Consider the following 15,644-nt stretch of genomic DNA (forward strand, 5'->3'; position numbering starts at 1 on the left):
GTGGAGCCTCAGGTCCAGCATGCTACTGCATATAAAGTGAAGAGCATAATTAGTCAACAAGACATGGCTGTGCCAATTATCTCTCCCTGATGCTGCTCACCTGAGCCACTCCCCCACCTTCCCCAGGGAAGCACAATGCAAATACCACCTAGAATTTTAAAATAGTAATAATGTAATGGTAGTGGTAATATTAATAAGTTAATAATAATGAGAATGACAGTCATAAGAGCCAATAACAATTACTGTAGTAGCAGTTGTTTTGCAGGAACATGGAGGCAGCAAGTGGCCCAGAACCACAGATCCAGTCTCTGCAGCTCCGGAGGCAGAAATACCAGCTGAAAGTGACAGAAGGAGAGAGGAGAGAAATGAGAAAGCACAGAACTACGGGAGAGAGAAGATGTCGAGTTAGGAACATGCAGTAGTGGGATAAAAATGCATACAGACGGAGTGGGAGAGAAGGAGAGAGGAAAGATGTGCATCATCGGAAGTCTCCCGGCAGTCTAGACCTATAGCAGCATAACTAAGGGATGGTTCAGGACTCACCCAAGCCAGCCCTAACCATAAGCTTTATCAAAGAGGAAAGTCTTAAGCCTACTCTTAAACGTGGAGATGGTGTCTGCCTCCCACACCCAAACTGGAATCTGATTCCACAGGAGAGGAGCTTGATAGCTGAAGGCTCTGGCTCCCAATCTACTTTTGGAGACTCTAGGAACCACAAGTAACTCTTCATTCTGGGAGCGTAGTGTTCTAGTTGGGTAAATCCTGATCAAAGATAACTCTTATATCTTTCGATAACGTGTCTCAGAGGTGTTTGGGGCCAAGTACAATAACTTCACATCTCACCGGGGCAACATCAGGAAATTGCAGGTCATCCAGGTTTTAATGTCTTTAAGGCATGCTTGAAGTTTAGCTAACTGGTTAGTTTCATCTGGCTTGATCGATAGATATATTTGGGTATCATCCGCATAACAATGAACATTTATGGAGTGTTTCCTAATAATATTTCTGTTTCTGGACAACAATGGAGCTCTATGACTCAGAGGAAGAAGATATATCAGGCTGTGATACACACACACACACTTGTTGATTAATAGCAGATAAATTCACTGTTGGCTAGCTTTTAATGGGATCTGTTGAAAATAAGAAAATATAGAATACCAACAGCCTTATCCTTTAAGGTCCTATTTGTGTATTCTTGAACTAGGGAAGGGGGGACATGTGATATGTGTGACCCTAAAAATAAAAAGATACACATATTGCTCGATACTGTCAGACTGTCAGACTGAATCAATGTTCCTGTTTGTTAAATGTTAAACAAAGGGCATCAGGTTGGATCTGTGAATCTTCACACACTCCTATTATATTTCAAATACTCGAGATTCTGACTAATGTTTACTGTGCTGCTACACCGGATCATGTTTTCAACTTTTGTGAGAGGATAATTCTGATTTATTACAACTTGGTTCTTATTTTCATAATTATGGCCATCGGTTTGATAACATTGTACTCATTAAACTAATGGCTGAGATCTAAGAACTCAGTGACTGTTTCAAAAAAAATGTTAGACAATTATTTATGAAGTTCAGGTAATACAAAATCCAATCAGACAAAGAATATGGAAATATTGGCAACTAAATAAATAAATAAGCACAGATTTTAAAAAAGTGAATGAATATCAAATCATTTTTCACAGAAAAAAAGTCAGACAAGGCAAGAAACATACAGTCAGATGATCAGACAAGACACCAAGTTGTAAACAAGACACCAGTTTAGCCAGATTAGGGACTGGATGAAAATTATTATAGGGGGAGAGGGGGTCATGTCACATTTAAGATGTCTATGAGCTGTTAGCAGTACCACCAATGGAATTGCTTGATTTTAACAACTTTTCCAGGCACAAAGAGGTCAAATGATCCATTATTTCACAAAAAAGCAAATATTAGAAGAATGTACAAAATATGAATTTAAATAAATACATTTGTGTAGCAGAACTGCTCTTTTTTCTTTCCTCTCCCATGAATTATTTCACAACCCCTCAGATTTATCTTGTGAACTAATGGACTAAACTAGCTAACTGTATATAAAGTAGTTAAAACTTTAAGCTCCACCTTGAGCAGCTAGAACAGAAAAATGTTGCTCTAACACTGTATCAGTATTCACAATTTAATAATGTCATATATAATAATATATCAGGGCACTTTTTTCTGTATAAGTATATTTTAATTAATTTTAATAATATAGGAGTTTTACTTGCCAAGGAGTATTTTTACTTTGTTGTATTGGTGAAAGAGCTGAGTATTTCTTCCACCACAGGTGAGCACTGGACTTTAATTTGCTGATAGGGAATGTGCACTGAGCTGCACTCTTTGGAACAGCTGTCTGGAGGAATATCTCCAGTACGCTTGGCCATGTGAATCATGTGTTTGGTTTGATTATGACAAAGACAGCAAGACATCTGATCTCATACATATCAGGCCGTTACACATCTGATCTAAATTATCTTTTTATCTTCATTATTTGGACCCAGGTGTGTGGCAAAGCCACAGAGCTGCTGCCTGGTTCAGAAGCTGTAATAACTGTTTATTTATTAGTAACTCTTCATCAATAAAAAGAGAGGGGCTGCAATATTTCTGCCATAAATTTAGCAACTAATTCCACTTCTACTGAGCATATAAGCAGCTTTTGTTAAAATTATTGTTCCATTAAGATATTAAGGTTTAAATTAGGGTACACCATCTTAAATTATTTTTTAAATGTGTTCCCAGATATCAGCAGTTTTACTTGATGAGTAGAGTGTTATTATTACCAATAGAAACTATGAACCCCCAGGTTACAATAAACCAGAATTATCCTTTAAGATTTAAAGTCTAGTCCAGTATGGTTTACTGTGTATGCACAGTGAGGTCCTGTTAGATTTTGTCCTGCACCCACATCAGTTTGTTGATTTTAATGCCTAAATAAAAACAAATCAATCAAAAATGTAGTGGAATTGTGGAATGGAAAATTCATGTGACAATAAAATAACAATTCATTCAGTTATTAAAGACAAAAAAGCAAAATAATTGTCCTTTCAACATATGTTTTTCATTGAATTATGACACAGTAAATGCATACATAAAAGGGGAACACGAAGTGGATTGTATTTCTCTTTGTTTCTGTTACGGAACAGGCAGGCAGGGGACATCTGAGATGGATACCGAATGTTCTTTATTGGATGACAGCCTGATTGTACAGATATACGGGTATGTGGATAGGGAAGACTCGCTGGAGACAGGAGAAATGCTGGAGACAGGAGAAACGCTGGAGACAGGGAGATCGCTGGAGACAGGGAGAATAGGCGTAATGCCGAGTAGCATGGAGGGTCCTGATCATAAATGAGGTGAGTGCAGGGCTTTTATGCTCGCTGTGATTGTGAGCTAATGTGGAGCAGGTGTGGATAATTAGTGGGTAGTGGAGCCTGGAGTATCCGTGACAGTTTCTTTGATTTGTTTTTATTTAGGTAGTTGGTCAATAGAAGATACAGGTCAGATTTCCTTGTGTACCTGTTGTACTTGAGTGAGAATGAATGTGGTTCTGTCAATGCAACCTGGCCTGAAGTGCAGTGCAGTGCAGCAGACTACCAAACCTGTCCTGCTTTCTCTTCTTTTGCCCCAGACAGCTGGATCATCTTGGATGAGAAGAATTTAAACAAGTTCACTGAACTGCTGGACTTCAGGGATGGACGGATCGCGGATGGTGCTCAGTGTTCCTGGCGAAGTATGAGGGTGAGTTAGAAGAACGGCAGGCAGAACATCTTGACCAGAGGCGTCAACAATCCCATCAGTTCTACATGGCAGGGTTTTCAATGCTTAAATAGAGATTTAAAAATCCCTTCCTACTCCCCACCAGGCTCCAGTCCCCCTCCACTCCATCTTGCCTTGCATCCAAACTCCTACCCCACCCATGGTGATCAAACATAAGCCCCCCGCTTCCTGTAAAATGATGTCTTTCTTAGCACATGAGCCATTGGAGAAATCATCCTGGATTATAAATAGAGTAAGAGTGAGCCTCTTCATCTCTCATTAGCAGAGCGAAGAAGCACACAGACTCAGAATCGCACTCATTTCTGCTTGTTTGGGCTAATTATGTGCTTTAGAAGCAGAAAACAGAGCAGCAGGGCATTGCTCTAATTTGTATCCTGTAAAAAAATAAAAAGAAACAGTAGAAAGAATAACAAAAAAAGAGAAAAATCATGAAACAAAACCAGGACGTAAAGTTAGTCATATTTGCAAGGCATACAAATGGAGTTTCCTAGATTTAGAATGCGAGTGTGCTTCTAATTAGATGCAAATTAGGTCAGGCAGTTAAATGCCCAGTGTGTTTTCCAGACATGAAGGGTATTCTGTGGAGTGTGGAAAAACACAAATAATTCACAAAATGGAACAAAAATTCCAATTTGATGGGTGTAATTCCCTCACAAAGACTGGGAATTTAGGGGAAGCAGTTAATTGTGTGCCTGATTAAAAGGCCAAATATCAAATATTTAACATCTCTTTTCCCCATGGTTTCTGCAGAGGCCACAGCCAGAGACCGGCAGCAGGGCTCTGAGGGTCATGGTGATAAAGCTGAGGTCGACCCCCCTGCTAACTTGTGCTGAGCTGTCCCTGGCTGCATTCAAATTAAGAAACACACAATGCACAATTTGTGTAAAAATCATTTGGATGGGGAGGAGTGGAGGCATTTTACGCAACTGAATGCTTCCATTCACATGATGGGTATCGAATGAAATACTCTATTGGTATCGGTATCACTTTAAGGGTACTGCTATCATAATTTTTTAAACGATACTCAGCCCTAAGGTCTCCCCAGCGTAACTTCAATGATTATTTAAATCTGCCGATACACCAACAGGATTAGTCAGGCTCTAATGTAAATTTATGTTTTTTACATTTAAAATAACTGACAGCAGCCTCTCTAATCATTAAAGTAAATCGTTAAAGAAAACACTCATACATCAATACAACACACAGTAAAGAAATCACCTGGAAAGCTTGCGTTGCTCAACATAATTTCAATGGCAATATAGCCTACAGGGACCGGTAGAGGTGGAGAGAAATGTCCATGCAGGTGCGGGTCTCTAAATCAGAGAAAATCATTTGTATGGGCGGGTGGATGATTTATGTGTACATGCAGATTTGGATCCCGCCAGAGCTGATCCGCGCATGACTATGGGAGATACTATTACTCTGTATACTCGACATACTGACCACTTTCTTCATGAATTCTTCCTGATCAACTCTGAACAAGATGCTCAGTGGCACAAAACTAGTAACCCCTCATTAATTACTAATTACTTGATCATTACATTGCCTCAAGTTAAGTGGGCCATCACACTGAGTTGTTATTAAGTAATACCTCATTACTTCATGGTTAGGACAAGTAGCTACTGAGTATTTACTGGGGAATTCACAATTTGCTTTAATAACAAACCAGCAGGATTCTCAAAAAATCTTTTAATCGTCATATTCAGACCACATACAGATGGGGAAAAAACTAAAGGAAAAACCATGAAGTGTGTTAGTATGGAGTCAGGCCACCACGAGCCTCCAGAACATCTTCAGGGCTTCGTGCCAAGTCTGCGGAACTCTGTTGGAGGGATGAATACCATTCCTCCACAAGATGTTCCCTCAGTTAAATATACAACCTTTATTTAATCAAGTCATCTCACTGAGATCAGACAAGAGCAGCTCCATGAACTCCTGGCCTGTGAAGCACGCTACAAGTGGACAGACATGTTTAAGTTCAGCAAAACTTACAGAAAGCACATACAGAATGATTCTCTGCATGATGCAAAAATCTGTTTCTGTTCCTCTTTCCCATCAGGTGCTGTTCCAGTTTGACACAGATGGCCAGGGTTGGATCCATAAAAAGAGCTTGAGGGGATTCCTCTTCCCCTATGCTCTTCCCATGAGGTCTGACAAGTTTGACCAGCTTTGGTTGAAGTAAGAGATATCCAACTGAAGCATCACAATCAACAGTCAGTACATCATGCAGTGAAGTGCTCTTGTCTGTGCCAGCCACAGTTTTTAACTTCATTTTGACAGGTATGACCTAGAGTGACAGGGCTGTGTAGAGGTTTGTGACTTCCTGGAAAAGCTGGGGTTTTATCATGAAGGAGAAATCAGGCCTCTGAGCCAGAAGCTGAACCAAACTGTTGCCCAACAGGATCCTGACAGACCAGTTTCCTCTGATGCTGCCTCACTGGAGTGTATAGAGTAAGCGAAGAAGGGTACTGTGTGCAATTTTACATTATCCATCCATCCATTCTCTGCTACTTTTCCAGGTCCAGGTCAGTAGCCCAGATGTCCTTCTCCTTAGCCACATCCTCCAGCTCTTCCTGGGGGATCACAAAGCTTTCCCAGGCCAGCTGGGATAAGTAATCCCTCCAGCATGCCCTGGGTCTGCCCCTCAGTCTCTCCCTACAGGTACACAACAACAAAAACTGACTTTTGAAAAAGGGCATTTTGAAATAAAAATGAAATGAATTAGGAAATAATATTTCACAATAATTAGATATGTTTTATTATTTTTTTCAGTTATTTCACAAATTGTTGGTTCATTTAGGTTACACACTTTATTCATATGATTATTTCATAATGTTTTTTTAATTTAATATTGAACACTTCCATACATTGGAGGTCTCAGATTCGTTTTAGATTAGACAGAGTTTCTTAAATAGTCCAATATAAAATACGTGCAGCCAGTGAAGCAAATTAAACAATAAACACAAATAGCATTTCACTAATATTAAACTTTTACACTTGAATTACCTTAATTCACTTTTAAACTAAATGAGGTTCCATAACAGGCATAACACAGTTTGTATAGTTTCCTTAATGACTCAGGCAGGATATATGCCCTAATTGTATAAGAATATATTTGTAGATTGATATTTACAGATTTCTGTTTTCTGAACAAGCTTTGCCCTGGAGTGTCAATACATTTCAATACTACATATGCTGTTATTTTAGTCTCCTAAATTAGCTTCTAACCCCTGGGGGTTTGGATAAACAAACATAAGCCCTGTGTAGAAACATTTTGCACATGCTGTGATTATTATTGAGCCATTATTACAATATGACATGCAAAAGGGCTTAGTAATTTCCACAAATTTGTGGAAGCTGCACAATAGGTATGGCAATATGTTAGCTGTGCGAAGTTAGTTTTAAACCAGAAAAACATTTTTGTTCAGATGTTTAACAGAGAAGAGGACTTTTCAGAATGTTGATTTTCTCATATTTGTTTTCTGATGATGTGAATAAAAGTTTATGCCTATTTAAAATATTTCTCCTTCTGAACAGAAATACTTCACTGATAACAGCTATAAAAGCAAAGCCGCATAAGTTTCATGTTCATGTCATGAGCTCTTGTTGTACTGTCCACAGACAGACTACATGAGAACTGTAAGGGGTTGAGCCGCTGCCCGAGTCACCTGGAAATGAGCAGAGACGTTACAGTGGAGGAGTTGCTGAGTCTGTTACACACTAACGACTAAGCTAACGAGCTTTTTGATTTTAGATATTGGCATGAGACGTATATTAAAAAACACTCTCAAAACAGTTTGGTAGCTCTTTTCCACAACAGGAACTTAATGACCCTTATCCTTAATCTTCCATAATCTGAATTTGTAAGAACACGTAAGGTCTTAGCTCTAGGTTTTCACTAAACCAAAACGTTTCAGATATATGTTAAAAAGGAAACACTGTTTCGCATTGACAAATGTCATTTTTATAGGTGGATGGCCGCCCACCAAAGGAAGTTTTTTCTTGCCACTGTCGCCAAATGCTTCCTCATGGTGGGATTTGTTGGGTCTCTGTAATTAATATTATGAAGATTATGGTCTAGATCTGCTCTATAGGAAAACTTTGGTTATGAATTGGTGCTATATAAATAAAATTTAATTGAATTTGCTTTCCTTCCCTTGCTCTTCATTGATCCATTGAGAAGATTGATATTAATCGCATGATAGTTAGCCTAGCTTAGCATAAAGACTGGAAGCAGATGAAACAGACAACAACAATGAAAAATAAGCCCACCAACAACTTTAAAGTGACCATTTGTAATTTTAGGAGTTACATGCCAGAACAATTTCTCAACATAAAGCAGCTTATCCATCTGCCACCAACACAAAAGCAACAGTTAACTCCCCCTAAAACCGCAAATTGTCATTTTTACATTTCTCTCTCTGTACAGGTAAAATAAATGAGACACAACGTGTTAATTAGTTAGCTTTAGAGGTGTTGGTAGGTGTATTTCTAGCCAGCGGTGTGGCTCTAAGGAAGGCAATAAATTGTTTTACTTTTCATCTAGCGCCGTCATCAGGTCAAAATTTCAATGTGTCCAATACTTTATTATGACCAAATACCTGCAAAACTAATGCCATTCCCATCAGTTGCTGTACTTTGTGTTTAGCACTAATTAGCAAATGTTAGCATTCTAACAGGCTATCATGTCCACAATGTTTATGCTAAAATGCAGATGCTAAGCAGGTACAATGGTGACCATGTTTACCATAAGTACCATCTCACATCTCGCTTTTAGCCTTGTTGTTAGGCTAACCGCATCCTGACTCCAGCTTTGTACTCACTCTGTCTATCTTTTCATCTCACTCTCAGAAAGCAAGCGGATAAGTGTGTATCCCCAAAATGTTGAACCATTCTTTTAGTTCCATGTTATCCCTACCTGTATGACTCATATAGAGCATGTTTGTGTCTTGTATGCTTCTGTTGATAATGCTGTAGAGGTGCATGAATTGGACCTGAGAGAAAGGGACTAAAACCAAATCCCCTATCCAGACCTCTGAAATCACAGAGCATCTGCAGCAGATCCAGGAAGTTGATGATGGATTTGGACCCCTCCAACAAGGACTACAATCTCGAAAGAGCAGTTCAGAAAGCTTTGTGATCACCACTGACTGAGACTCACAAATGATCAGGTAAAGCCAGAAAAATAGTTTACTACTGTTTAACAAGTGCATTATAATTCAGAGAATTAGAAGGAGACATTCAAGAGAACAAACACATTTGCAACACCCAGTGCTTTCAAGCTGAAACAACACATACTGACATCAGTCCATGATTACAAATGAGAAGTTCCAGTCCAGTTCCATTATTTTTAGTCTGATATGTTTTCTTTAATTATTCTAATCAAAATCTAATTTATCCTTGCTGATAATTACTGACTGCGTGAGAAAGTTAGTCATCTGTAAAGCCAATTTACATGTTGTGTGTAACACTCTTTGGGGTATTAGTCCCTCCAGTGCGGATGATTATTATGTGTGTGTTTCCTTTTGTTTCTCAGTTTGAGTGTGTGTGGAGTCAGATGCCTGTGACTAAGCAGAATAAGCTTCAGTACAGAGATTCTGTGGCTCTTTGGTGCTTTGGGCAAGACCCCCCACACTGAAGCAGGGGGTCCCACCAATAACGTCCCATCCCTTCCCTTGAGCCTGGAGAAACAGTCTCAGCAACAAAATCTTGTTTCCCAGAGACTGCAGGTGCCATTCTGCAACACACTAAGGTACAGCACATCACAGGATAGACCTGAATGCTACAGTATGATCTGTGATGCATGAAGACACCAGCTGCTTCGCAAAGCCAGACAAGCTCAGTTTGTTGCTACGAGAAGTCTGAAAACTACAGAATTATATTCGTGCCTCAATCCTGCATGTGCTAGATGAGACATTGTGAGCACAGAAAAAGGTTTATTGCAAAAGCATAAATTATATTTTGTAAAGAAATTATCAACATTATCAACAACAACAAAAAACTATTCTGTGCTCAACACATGTATATGTGTATTTGTTATTATCCACAATAATAACCTCTCTCACTCAGTTTTACTTGTTTTATCCCTGTCACATTTCCTGCTCTGTGCACTTAAAAACCCTTGGACACTTAATCACAGTATCTCTCCTGCTCATCTCTGCTCTGTGCACTCTTCAAGTTTTCTTGAGTGTTACAGTGGGGCACAATTTCAGTCAGCTAATAAAGCACACAGAACAGGAAATGCAAGAGTTGGAAAATGAGTGAAACTGAATGAGAGAGGTTGTTGTGTACTCATGTGGATAATAGCAAACACACAAGTCAATTTATTGAGCAGAGAATAGATTTGTTAGCTCAAATGGATTTTTTCATTGCGTGATAACACTTTTTTCTACAAAGTATAATTTATGTGTTTGCAAAAAATCTTTATCTGTGCTCAAAGCATCCTACTGCGCACTCAGAACTGAGGCACAAATAAATGCATTAAAAAAATCTATTAAGTCTGTGTCAGGCTATGTTGAGTGGCATAGATGATGATGAGATTCGTCAGCTATTAAAACTCTTACATTCTGTGAAAAACTATTTAAAAGAGGTGTTAGGGTGTGTGCAGACTGAATGTGAAGAGAATTTCAGAGGTGGTGGGATTGTCTGTAAAGTCAATGCAAAGATGTGAGTGGGCACAAATTTCCCTGGAGCAAAGATGCATCTGCAGGAGTTGAAAATGTTTCAACTTAAGTGAAAATGTTGGCTTTATGATTCCACTTAACCTTATGAAGGTACAGAGTCAAGAGAGAAAAAAGGGGATTGATAGGAGGGAAATGTCAGAAAGCAGTGGAGTTCCTAAAAGGGGGTAATGTTTTAAAATCGGTTCCTGTAGAGGCCGAGCAGTCACATCAACACACACACAGACACCCTCTGCACACACTGTCTCTGCGTATGTTGCTAGCTAGCTACAGCTAACATCTGTACAGTCAGTTGTTAACTGTTTGGGGTGAATAAACACAGACTGCAGAAACACTCAAGCTGTCAAATTTGTGCAAACACTGTGAGGCGAAAATGTATTATATACATTGATTGTATATATTTTATATATACAAAGAGAGGCAAGATCAGCAACTGTGTAGCCTTTCTCTCACCTTACATTTCTTCAGAAACATATTTTGGAAAAGAGTTTATATTTTGGAGATATTTGACATTTCCAGTAGAGCCATCATGTTTGAATAGTTTGAAAACTGAAAGCAAAGACCAGTCACAGTTGAGCGGGACACTACTTAAGCCTCATGGTTCCACGTGATGTTGATTTTGTTATCTGCCGTGTCTGTGAGGACCGCACACGCCAAAATATAGCAAGCAGAAACATGTGCATGTCCTCTGTCCATACCTTTTGTCATATAAGCTGCACGAAGGGGTTGTGTTTAGACAAATGTCAGTCAGTCACTATACAGCCTACTTGAAAATATGTTAAGCAGGTGCCTGTTCAGTCTTGCCAGACTACAAGAAGCAATTTCAAATTCTGGGCTGATGTTTCAAGGCTGTAGGCACAGCATTAGCCACATTTTCAGCTTAGAAACTTAGAAAATGATATGCTGACAAAGACTGCTGTAGCCAATATATGTAAATTGTGTACTGTCTTGATTTCAAACCAGAGTTTTCATCTTTACAAGTGATTCCAAAATTCAAGTATGTTCTCCAATTAGGTGTAACTTCAACGACACTACAGAAGTGAAATGATTTAACTTATTGAGCTTTGTTTCCGAAACATGACAGTGTCTTTTTCAAACATTAAGTGAAACTACAATGGAAGCTAGTGGAATTGTTTCATGAATTATATGAATTTTATCAAAAGTGAGTGGTGTGAGTACCTGGCTAGTCAGACTCAATGAGAATACACTCCAGAGTTACACCATGTCCACACAGAGGCTTGTGTGAGCAGCACGTTAGCAGAGCAGCACGTTAGCAGAGCAGCAGCTTCAGTCCTCCGTCAGAATTGAGCGTAGGTCGCCTGCGTTTTGGCAGTGCTCAGAGAACAACACAAAATCAATGTACATGCGTAAAACGGAAGAAAATAGACTTGAAGCATAAAAATACTTGCACCATACTCACGCTGTTATGCAGCCTGTGTAGACAGCTGGATTGATTAAAGTTGAAGTGTGTCTGTTCCGTCAGACACGTGAGACTAACTCAAGATGGCACTTTTGTCAGTGTAGTTGTGCAGCCCCTCTCCTGACCTCCCTCATTCCTCTCCCAGTCTGCCCCCAGTGCACCTCCAGGCATCCTGCCTCATTGGGGAGGCCGAGAACAGGAAGCCCGCTGGGCAGCTTGGAGAGGAGGCTGCGTGGGGCGGTGCAGCGATGCTGGAAGGAGATCCAGAGGAACTGTACTAAGGAAGATCCGCAACAAGAGGGACACATCAGGACTACTTCCTTCCTGGGTGAGTAGCAAACTACAGACAATCATATATGACAATGAGCTATTCCTTCTATCTGCTATATGCTAATGCTATTGACTTACTATGTGTTACAGAGAACCTCCAGTCTCTCAGCATGAATGAATGAATCGGGAGCAGTTTGATCATCTGGCTGGGAAGTTTGACATTATGAATAATGACTGTGTTTCATATCATAACTTCCTTCGTCATTTCCCCCTGAACCTAAAACCAGCAGAGGCCAAGACGGCATTTGATCGACGTAAACTCCCTCTTCCTATTACACCGGTAAAACATTTTTTTAATTCTGCAATTCAATGTCTGCATGAAATAAGCTCTTGTGAGACAATAAGTGTGTCCCAAATCCATCTTATATTCTTGAACAGACATCATATTTAGCTATGACTTTGGAAAACATGATTATTTGAAACTGGAAAATGTCTGTTTTTTATTCTGCTACATATAGATCTGTTTTGTAAATCACATGTCCTGTGTTCTTTTAAGAAATGTATCAGAGAGACATTTATATTATGATGACACCCTGTGTGCATATACCAGAGAGAATCATTGTTTTTCTGTATACACAGACAGATTACCTCTTTAAATATAACCAATGAAATCATTTCATTTTAATCTCAATAGGCCTTTTTCATGTTAGACATTTTGACATGTGACAGTAGAAAAAGCACAGGTGTGAATAATAAAATTAATTATGGCTGAATTCCACTGCCATTCTTTCAGGGTCCTGGTATTGTGCATGCTGGCTCACTGTCACACTGTCATGGCTTACTGGGACACTTGAAAAGAACAGAGCTATCATTAATGTTATTTGTTACACCTGTGCTTTTCCTACTGTGACCAGTCAAAATGTCTGCTGGGAAAAAGCCAAATGCATAAAGCAATAGTTGTCATTGGAGGTCAGCAGTGACACTGATGAACAGCTGTGACACAACACAAAAACCCACATTAGCTTTCCAGCTACTACCTCCTTATCTACAAGCCCTGCTAACTGCAAGCTAATTAGCTAGTCAGCTGTAGCACATTGAACAGCTTAAAACCTGCAAACTTAACCATCGCTCATTTTAGATGCTAAATGCTGTAGTCTTCATTCTTCAATATCACTGCTATCGAAATGCTGTCTGTTCTTAGCTGGTAAGTGCATTTTTGTTTACATTGTGTTAGTGTCAAACAAATCTGTACACAGGCCCACCTACTTGGGTTTGGAGGCTATTTATCCTTTCAATAAGGTGCAACTTTTTAATATAGCTTTATTTATGGTTAAAAATGTATTTATTTATTTACAAGTTTATTTGACAGGGGCCATGTATAATAAACATAAATTTCAATACTGGAAATCTGATGCATTATACAGAGATATAGCTAAAAGCAATTTTTCATCCCCAGGTGAACAAAAATACAGACAGCATGCACATTGCATACAACAAGCATGCTAAAATACTGTTCACTACAGTTGTGGTTGTTTGATTACTTAATAACGTTAAAATTGATGACTGCATTCTTGATTCGCCTTTACCCACCTTTTTAGCATCATAGAAAAAGAATATAAATCTGGCGAAGTTTTGATTTGGGATAGAAGGGAGTTCCATTTTTTTGTGGCTTTAATGGAAAAAGCAGACTGTGCAAATTTTGTAAATCTTGAAGGGATGACACAGTCACCCTTAGTTGAGGTCCTTGTAATTCTGCTATTGTTCTCAGAGCAGAGCTTAATGAAGTGCTGGGGAGGAGGTGGATGATTTTATAAACTATCTGTACATCAGATTGAATTTGGTAAGTATATCACAGTGGTGATGGTGTTGTGGTTTCTTGTCCAAAATGTTTAGAAATTTCTTATAGATGGAGTAAAGGGGGTTCAGGGTGGTCGTGCTGGCCTGGGACCAGCTGGGGTGCAATAGGCCAGGTGAGAGAAGATCATGGAATGTAGAAAAGTCTGGGCAACTTCTAAGGAAAGGTAATGTTCAATATGTTTGAAATGCTAAATTTTAAAGTGTTGGACATCTTTTTGATATGTTTTTCAAAGTTAAGGTTGGATCTAAAATAACTCCCAAGTATAAAATGTAAATGTAATGTCTTAAATGTAGACATCAGGATAGGATTGGATATTCTGTCTGATGGATGCAACAGGTTTAACTGCGGTAAGTTTATTTTCCACTTCTTCTGCATTTTTTCCACAAGTGTAGATAACGGTGTCATCAGCATACATTTGTACATTTACTCCATGACATACAGAGGGTAGGTCATTGATGTAAAGACTGAAGAGTAAAAGGCCAAGAATTGATCCCTGCGGGACACCCATTGTGTTCATTCTTGGAGATGACAGATCATTATTAATCCGTACACATTGGCTTCTGTCTAATAAGTATGACTCCATCCACTTAGGGGATTTGAAGAAAAGTTATAATCAGAAAGTTTTGAGAGTAAAATATTATGGTTGACAGTGTCAAATGCTTTGTGGAGATCAAGAAAGACTGTACCCACAATACCCCCTTTGTCTAACTTGGACTTGATGGTTTCTAAGAGGTAGCAGCAAGCGGTCTCTGTTGAGTGATTTGCTCAGAAGCCAAACTGCATAGGGTGAAGGGTGACATTACCAGCATTTAGATGTGCAGTTAGTTGGTCCATTACAGCCTTTTCAGCAACTTTACAGATGACTGGTAATATACTTTTGGTCTGAGGTATTTACTTAATGCAGGTTTCCAGCTTTAGAAATGAAAAGGAAAGGTGTTATGATGGCTGACTTCCATGCTGATGGGAAGATATGCTTTTGTATAGATGAGCTGATAATGTCAGTGATTGGGTTATCAGTGTGTATATGTTTTCAAAAACTCAATCCATATATATCTTTTGCCTTTGAATTAGAGAGTGAGTTAATAATTTGATGTACCTTCTCTTCATCAGTGGTTGTTAGGATAAAGGCCTGGTGGCTATCAGTGCTAAGGGTTATGGGCATGGCCACAGAGGTGAACTGATGACCTAGTTCTAAAACTGAGTTGATAAAATAGTCATTGAAAGTTGTCATTGTGCAGCGTTCCATTCACCTTCAATTGCAAGTCCCTTGATTTGGCATGACTCTTTCTTGTTAGCTTGTTGATATTTTTCCAAACAAACTTGTAATTGCCTTTAGCCTCATTAATAATATTTAAAAAGAAGTTGGCTTTGGCTTTTCTGAGATTCACAGTTATTTTATTTCGTAGTCCTTTGAAAACTAATCTATCCATTTCAAAGATTTCTTCAGGGTAGCATCTCTCTTTTTCATTAGATGCCACAAAGAGTCATTAAATCAGGGAAGATGTTTATTTTCTGGTTTTCTCTGCATCTGCTTGAAAAATGTGCTGTAAATATTTTGAATGGTAGTGGTTAATTTATTACAGAAATTTTCAACAACCTGACCAGATTATATA

General features: G+C 38.9%; 1 protein-coding gene across 7 annotated transcripts in view; it reads left to right on the plus strand.

Moving 5' to 3' along the window:
* sult4a1 (sulfotransferase family 4A, member 1) overlaps positions 1 to 12,524 on the plus strand; it is a 119,780-nt gene extending 107,256 nt beyond the window's left edge. For 2 of the 7 annotated variants that reach the window (XR_006376714.1, XR_006376716.1), the window contains 7 exons: positions 3,170 to 3,379; positions 3,655 to 3,764; positions 5,863 to 6,464; positions 8,781 to 8,974; positions 9,340 to 9,555; positions 12,049 to 12,231; positions 12,324 to 12,524. The gene's annotated coding sequence lies outside the window, so the exon portion shown is untranslated. The remainder of the gene's footprint in view (positions 1 to 3,169; positions 3,380 to 3,654; positions 3,765 to 5,862; positions 6,465 to 8,780; positions 8,975 to 9,339; positions 9,556 to 12,048; positions 12,232 to 12,323) is intronic. The other 5 variants (XR_006376715.1, XR_006376717.1, XR_006376719.1 and 2 more) reach the window with 5 other exon arrangements.
* Positions 12,525 to 15,644: the final 3,120 nt, after the last annotated feature.

This window comes from Siniperca chuatsi, linkage group LG23 (assembly GCF_020085105.1).
Source record: "Siniperca chuatsi isolate FFG_IHB_CAS linkage group LG23, ASM2008510v1, whole genome shotgun sequence".
Lineage (NCBI taxonomy): Eukaryota > Metazoa > Chordata > Actinopteri > Centrarchiformes > Sinipercidae > Siniperca > Siniperca chuatsi.